This window comes from Metopolophium dirhodum, chromosome 1 (assembly GCF_019925205.1).
Source record: "Metopolophium dirhodum isolate CAU chromosome 1, ASM1992520v1, whole genome shotgun sequence".
NCBI classification, from domain to species: domain Eukaryota; kingdom Metazoa; phylum Arthropoda; class Insecta; order Hemiptera; family Aphididae; genus Metopolophium; species Metopolophium dirhodum.
The window spans coordinates 26,218,993-26,224,425 of record NC_083560.1 but is presented as its reverse complement, the minus strand read 5'-3'; the positions used below and the strand labels follow the sequence as shown (position 1 = coordinate 26,224,425).

The 5,433-nt window shown below is 28.3% G+C and overlaps 1 pseudogene; it reads left to right on the top strand.

The window, feature by feature from the left end:
* The first annotated feature begins 1,406 nt into the window (after positions 1 to 1,406).
* Positions 1,407 to 5,139, top strand: LOC132936246 (RING finger and transmembrane domain-containing protein 2-like; annotated as a pseudogene).
* The last annotated feature ends 294 nt before the right edge of the window (positions 5,140 to 5,433 follow it).

The window sequence follows — 5,433 nt, the reverse complement described above, 5'->3', positions numbered from 1 at the left end:
CAAAAAAATCATGCAGTGATATTGACTAGACATTCTAATTAATTTATAATATAGGTGTTTTTGTTCTTCGGCGTCATTTATTTTGCAAATTCCACATCCATCACATGATTATAGGCCAGTGATGAATAAACTCAAACACATTTTTGCAAAAGCTGATTGACGGAAGTGTGGATGCTTCCTCTCTTCTTTCTTTAACTCATTTTAAAGTTCCTTCTTACTTAACTAGGTCTAATTCTTCCTTTGTTGTTCCATTCAACAACACCAATTATTGTAGATATTATAACCCCATTAACCGTATGATGCGCATCAACCATTCTCTTATCAGTGGTATAGGAGCTAACTATGACGGAGCTATCTTCACAGACATACTGCAGCGTCTGATAATGGTAATCGTAAATAAGTTTGTCCGTACACACTGTCAAATGTCTTAACGTTCACAAATCGGAAACAGATAGTAGAGCGGCAGTGCCAGTTGCTAGTCGTCGTATGAGCCTTGCGGCTAATCTTATGATGCAAATAGGACTTAGAGTAGCTGACGGTTCAGCCATGTTTCGAAGCAACGTGCACAACGTAGTTGAAGAACTACGACCAATAATTACAGTGGCAATAAGTATACAATATTGTTATTTGTCAATCCTCATTCCTAATTAGAATATTTCTCTTTTATTAATAAAATATATGATATAAGCTTAAAAGACATGTAGAGTTTTTAGTGATTTTAGAAACTTCTAGAATTTTAGAAACATCTCACACCTACCTAATTAAGAACGCTATTTAATTGCCAAGTTTGTGATGCTATTCTTTGGCTATTGACATAAGAAAGTTGCATACCCCTGTTATGGAGCTATAACATTTTCCTAATAAATGTTTTATAAATAGCTGTATGAAAGTATATAGTATAGTATTTAATTATCTAGTTACTACTATACATACTACTTTATTACAGTTATAATTGATTTTTTTCTACTAAAAAGATAAAAACACACAAAAAAACTTCAACTATTTCAGTACCGAACAAAATCGAAAAAAAATAATATAAGTGTATCCTTATTATTGACAAACATTGAATGTTGACATTTTCTTATAATTATTGTAACTATACAAGACATTGTTTGTTGTGTATTTTTATTTATTATTATTATGACAGTTAATGTGAACCTAACTATATTATTATACTTAACAATTTGAATATTGACATTTAATTATAATTTATAACTATTCACATGATTTTTTTATAATTATTTTTATGAACGATGAATGTTTGTAATATTTCATAATCTCTTGAGATAATATCACATACTATTCTGTGATAATACTGGTAAATATTTGTGAAGATAAGAGGTACGATTGATAAGAGCATAAGGCCGCCATCTTGCAGCCATTCGGCGTTTTCTGTCTCTAGACGCTTGTGTAGAGCGGCAGTGCCAGTTGCTAGTCGTCGTATGAGCCTTGCGGCTAATCTTATGATGCAAATAGGACTTAGAGTAGCTGACGGTTCAGCCATGTTTCGAAGCAACGTGCACAACGTAGTTGAAGAACTACGACCAATAATTACAGTGGCACGCGACCCCCGATCTTGGATCACCACTGCTTGGTCCCAGTTCATCTGCTCACTTACCTCTATCTCCACCCAGTATAACAGAAACAGAAGACCAAAACTTCATAACTGCAGGTATCATCAGTATAATATTGACTTATTAAGAATTATTATCTAAAAGTAGAATTTATCCTATTGAATTTTATAGGAGAAGTCAGACCGGTTGCAACAACTCCAGTATCACAAAGACTGCCTTTGACTACTCAAGGATCACTTACTGAACCAAACAATGATGTAGTAATAGATATGAATTTATCGAGCTCAGATTTACATGTAGAACAGCAGCCTCAAAGTCCAGGAGGATCGTCACTTAATGGATCTAATAATGATAACAATGAAAACCGTAAGTTATTTGGATTATACATTAATTCTAATAATACCTTATTAATTTAATTTAAATTTTAAGTAATATACCTACATAATATTAGTGTATTCAATATTGTTTTGGTAATTTTTAATAACAACTAAAATTTTTTTTCTTAACTATCCCTAATTATTTAGTATTTTTGTTTTATCTTAAGAAAATATTTATATTAATATTTAAAATGGGGAAATAATAGATATTTAGAAATACAAAATTGTATTAGGTACATCCATAATATTGTTACGTTAATTACTACTATAAATTATATTTAATATGTTATTGACATATTATAGTAAATTTACAATATCATTATAAAAAAAAATTAACATGTAAACGCGTGTACATTTGCATTATACAATCGCTATATTTCGCAGAATCTTTGTAATTCGTTAATATAGAACTATTATTAATATTAAACTAAATAAGTACCTGTGTGATTATAAAACTATTACATTTTTATATTAATTTGAAATTTTTTAATATTTTATTTTGTTTCAACAATAGTTATGAAATTTTTAAGTACATAAATAATTAAATATTTTCAAATTTTTTATAGAATACTTATATAAATATTTAAAATGATAAATATTAGATATTTTGAAATACAAAGTTATTCAATATAAAATTGTACAATACAAACAACATGCTTTCAGATGTAGACAATGTAGTAAATATTACCTATTGAAATAAAAATATAAAATTTGTTTTTAAGTATTGTTATTTAAATTTATTTGTAATTAATTATTTGTTGTTACACACTAATAATACATTTGAGTTGAATAATTCGTTATTAATGTAACACTGTATACATCATAATATTATAAAGATTATATTGTTGCAGTTTACTCTATTACTATTTTTATATTTATAATTGTATAAGTACATGATTAAAATATTTCCAGTAGACTTTCTTAAAATACTATTAAACTTAATAGTTAACATGATTACATGAATAATTCCATTCAAAATTGTTAAAATTATAACATCATTTTAGTACCCACTTATATTTCATTAACATTGAATTGTATTGTTTTCCAGAAAGCGAAGAAGATGCTCTTCAGCACAACCCAGAAATCGCTCAAATGCTGAGTGTAGCTCTTAAATACATTCCATTCTTATTGATACTTTTATCAAAAGCTGTATTCGACCATATTCCAGGTAATTTAAATAGCTACTCTGTTCAACTGTTTGTGTAAGCATAACTAAAAATATATATGGCCTGAAGGTTTGACTAATGAACGTGCTTGTATCTTGTATCTTGTGATTACAGCTATTCTATTCTTTTTGGTACTTTTTTTTTCATTTCGTTACTTCAACAATATGGTAAAGCTTGAGGTGGCCAAAAAATCACAGCGCAGTGTTAGCTTTTTGCTGTTTGCTATTTGTCATATGGCCATGTCTATATTTCTATTCTACTTCTTCTATACCGACATGGTCTTACACTTTGGGTAATTATAGTTCATATAAAAATTAAATCTTAATTAGTAACTTATTATTAGGAAACTCAATGTCTATAGTAAAATTGATTTATTATGTTTATACTTCTAGGTTAATATTTATTCCTCCTTCTGCACAGTCCTTGACAATTATCAATCTATTATGGTCAATAGCAGCGGATGATTACATTTTAAAATTAATAACAATCATTTTTAAAATAATAGTTGCCATGATGCCAATAAAGGTTTTACCAACAATTAAACGAGTACGTACATTTTTATATTATTAGTCATAATAGGTAAATTATTACTATTTTAAATAAATAAATGTATTCTTATACTTTTGTTTAGGGAAAAGTTTACCTGTTCATTGAAGCTACATCTCAATTATATCGGTGTTATGTGCCGATCCAACCTTGGTTGTATTACATGTTAGAATCTTATCAAGGTCCGAAAAAGGTGATTGGAGTATTTTTATCTGCCGCTTACATGGTATCAAAAGGTACCAATTTAATGGGTTGTATGAAACTCTGGTGGACAGCCTTATACAAATTGCTTCAGAATGTTGTAAGTTAATTAATATATTTATATCATTGTTTTATGATTTTGGTGGCATTCTAAATAATTAATTATTATTTATACTGAAACCAAGCTCTTACAAATTATTATTAAGTGAATATACTCAAATTATAAATGTTTCGTTCAGTCTTGCAAACTCAGTACTCCAATTTTTAATGTTTTTATAGATATTATAGAAATACAAATTGAAGGAATATTAATACTTTTTATTTTTCTCTAGAGACTATCTAGACAATCTAGTAATTTCCTACTTTGCCTGTTGTATTTTATAGAGTGGTAAAAAGAAAATACATAATGATTCAAATATTTTTAAGTTGCCCAACTAAATATTATTTTAAAAATAAATTAAATTTGTATTTCTTATTAATCAGTTATCATATTATTTTCTTTCATTTGATGAACTTAAATTATTTTCTATAATAAATATCAGAAAAATATAATGTTGTTTATTAAGAGGATGTCAGCACAATATTAGTTTTCTCTCTGTCACATTTGCAACATTGTTTAAATTAATTCACGTAAATTTGTTTTGTCTATGTTGAGCATGAATCAGACAGAGAAAACAAACATCCTCTTAAGTTAACTCACCTAAAAAAAAACCTTATTGCACATTTTAGGTATTGGGTTCAGCACCGAGTAAAGAGCAGTTGACTATAGCTGGCAACAATTGTCCAATATGCCATGACGAGTATGGTACACCTGTTTTGTTGCAATGCCAACACATATTCTGCGAAGCTTGCGTGGCCCAATGGTTTGATCGTGAACAAACATGTCCACTATGTCGGGCAAAACTTGTTGATAACCCTGTGTGGCAAGATGGTTCTACGACTAATTTTATACAACTCTTTTAACATTTAAATATTTTACGTTGCCAAAATAAATATTATTTTTAAAATATGTATAAGAAAATTAAATTTGTATTTCTTATTAATCAGTTATCGTGTTATTTTCTTTCGTGTGATGAACTTAAATTATTTTCTATAGTAAATATCAGAAAAATATAATGTTGTTTATTAAGAGGATGTCAGCACAATATTAGTTTTCTCTCTGTCACATATACAATATTGATTAAATTAATTCACATAATAATTTTTTGTCTATGTTCTTACTGTTTCAAAAACCATTATTGTTTGTGTTTTTCAAACTAGAAAAACTTTTTTCAAATAAATGATATCAAAAAAATAAAACCAACGTTGCACAGCCAAAGCTTTCTTTTTTATGTGGTGAAAACCTAGTTTCATAGTTTAGCCTTCTCGGTTCTTTCTCACGCAAAGCAGTTTTTGCTATATTGTACATTAAGTAAGACGGAGACAGCACATGCTGGTGTAGCGTCCTCTTAAAACGCGTTGTGTTAATTTTGATCACAATAATATCATAACATAAGTAATTATCATACACTCATACTTAGAAATATTACTGACCGCCTTCACTCAGAATCGGTTTTTGTATACAATGAT